Genomic DNA, 3,067 nt, shown 5'->3' on the forward strand with positions numbered 1-3,067 from the left:
TTTTTTAAAACAGTGCATGAAATCTGTGACAACATGGACCAGCCTGAGAAGATTGCCAATTTTACCCCTCAAGGAGTTGGAATTTCGAAATGTGATTCAAAGTTTGAAGAAAGTAGACACACTAAGATTTCCAGAAAACTAAGTCTCATGATTTTTAGATGTTCATATTGACTTGCACGGATTTTAGAAGTTGGATCACAGATTTGGGAAAATTGATCATAATATCTTCTAAATCATTTTTGGTGTTCTATTAAGGAATTAATGGTTAAGCCTTAAGTTTATCACTTTTAACATGATTGTTGGTTACTTATTAGGATATAGAGATGTGAAATTCAATTTAACCTAAGGGCCTTAATGTTTAACTTATTGAGGGTTCAAAGTTAAGGATTTTCAAATAAAATGTCACTTTCATACTTATTAGTGTTAAGTTGCCAACTTAACCCATTAAGCTCTTTAGGTCACCTCTTTCAATTCCTACACGGAGGCAAATTAAAAAAAGATATCAAAATATGTTTGGGGAAACTATGCAAGAATATAAAATCCAGTTTATAATCTCAACAACCAAACATTCAAGTTGTTGAATATGTTTGGGGAAATGAAGTCTAATAAAAAAAAACAGAGACAAATTAAACAGAGACATCAAAATGATGTTGTTTCAGCCAAAAAACCATCAACAAGCACCTACAGACTGCAGCAATAAATACACCACCTTATTCTTGATTTATTTGTGGAGGTTTTTTCATTGAGGCATTTCATCGAACACTTGGTGTTCAAAAAATCTATAAGCTATCACAATGTGTATGAGATTATATGAAACAAGATAGAAGTTAATTACCCCAAATGAAAGAGTAATGAAACAACAATAACAATAAGAATCACTAATCATCCAACAAGTATGTATTTGACGTCATTCAGAACTCATAAGAACAAATATGTGTAAGGAATAGAGGACAATTACCAAATATATTCGATGCCTGCTCCAAAATAAGGAACCAAAAGATAATTGAGATCTGAAACCCTCAGTGCAGGATGTATGCTAATAATCTGAGCACCATGGACTTTGGCTGTTGCCCTAAGAAAATAATCAAACAATCAAAAACCGCAAACACAAACCATCAAATCCTTGATATGCTGATTCGATCCAGAAAATTATCAGGTTATAAGAGCTACATTACATGAAGTACATATATAGAAGGAATAAGAACACAGAAAATGAAGAGAATTGGGTTGTAAAATAGAAACCTGAAGGCAGGGAGGAAGCTCCGACTGATAAAGCGGAATGATCTTTATATATAAGCTTAGGTACCTAACTTCATCAAACTACGTCATTTTGCATTAAATTTTCATTGCAATCATCCAAATTTCTTAAACTTCATCCCTAAACTTGATTCACTTCAAAAAAATTTGGAAATTCATCATTATATTTCTCCTACATCCTTTCATTTGTAGCGATAGGATATGAAACCCATCAGGTGGTATTTGATAGAAAGACGTGATGTAAAAGAAAGATATTGGTGAAAGTCCAAAGATTTTGGAAGTAATCAAGTTATGGGGTTGAAGTTTAAGAACCTTAGGCAATTACAATGTAAATATGATACAAACCGATGTAGTATTATGGAGTTAGGTACCTAAGCTTATATAAGATTGTTAGGTATATTCACTTTACCCATATATATATATATATATATATATATATATATATATATATATATATATATATATATATATATATATAGAAATGTTTTGTAAGTTATATCTAACCCGCATTTATATCATTTTTAAAAAATATTGAAATGTTTTGAAAAACTTATGTTGAGAAAAATATTGAAATGTTTATTTTCGGAGAGTTTATAAGGCTAAAGGGAATGGAGGTGTCAAGAGATGTGTCAAGAAAAGTGCTAAAGGTGCTACACTACTCCCTACCTTATGCCAAAGAGGGTGCTAAGAAAGAGACGCTATGGTTGTAGCGAGAAGAGAGATGAGAAAGAAAGTAGGAATGTGTGTTGTGATTGGTTGATTTGTATTTCTTTATATATTTTAATTTTTTTTCTCCACAATTATACCTATTAAATTGTCACACTTCCACTCCCTACCTTTTTTTTGCTAGACATGCTAAGCCTAGGTGTCATGAAAAAAACTTAAAAATCTTATATGGCAACATGCTAAGAGTGTTACCACTCTCTTTAGCCTAAGAAAAGAGTTGAAATGATTTTGAGAGTTATGACTTGGGAGTCGGGTTATAGTCATGATCCAATTCCACTTCATATTTTACATAATGATTTTGAGAGTCACTATACATTCCCGGTACAAATGCCTAATATCTAAAGTTATTATTATTATTTTTAACATGCAATTAAACTGAAGATTTATTGAAAATTAGCTTGTATAAGCCATGAATCATATAATGATCGTTTCTTGAACTTGGTTTTGATATTATATTGTACACCCTCCTACTATAAAATTTCAAATTTGGATCATTTAAACATTATAAAATTTTCGTAAATGACTAGTTTTTGGGAAAAGAAAAACAATAAAAATGATATAAGTATTTAAATGAAATTTTATAGAGGATACTATTTTTAAAATGATAGGGGGGACAAAAAGTAGAAGTAAAAGTAGTAAAATAAGTTGTTTGACAAGACCATGAGTTGGATCACGTGAAGTTCTTTCAAACAACGTTTGATCCACGGAGACCTCCAACTTTTAATGCTTCCAATGTCCGGTATCTTTCTTATACATTCAAATTAAACATAAAAATTATAATTTATAAATTCCCAAAGAGATATCAAATGATGCTATACACTTTTATTTACAGGATTTAACACAAAGTAGTTATACAAATAAATCTCGGTATGAATACACGAATTCTGTTTTATTAAAAAATGAAACAAATTTACGAGAGATATCATGATGTATAACATCTATAAACATTATTATTAATTTATTATAATTAAGAATAATTTTAAAATATAAATATATAGACAATTACGATCACGAAACAGAAGGAAATAATCAATACCCATTTCCAAAGCCCATTGATTTGTCTTACAGTTAATATTAATATGCT

This window comes from Lactuca sativa, chromosome 6 (genome assembly GCF_002870075.4).
Source record: "Lactuca sativa cultivar Salinas chromosome 6, Lsat_Salinas_v11, whole genome shotgun sequence".
Lineage (NCBI taxonomy): Eukaryota > Viridiplantae > Streptophyta > Magnoliopsida > Asterales > Asteraceae > Lactuca > Lactuca sativa.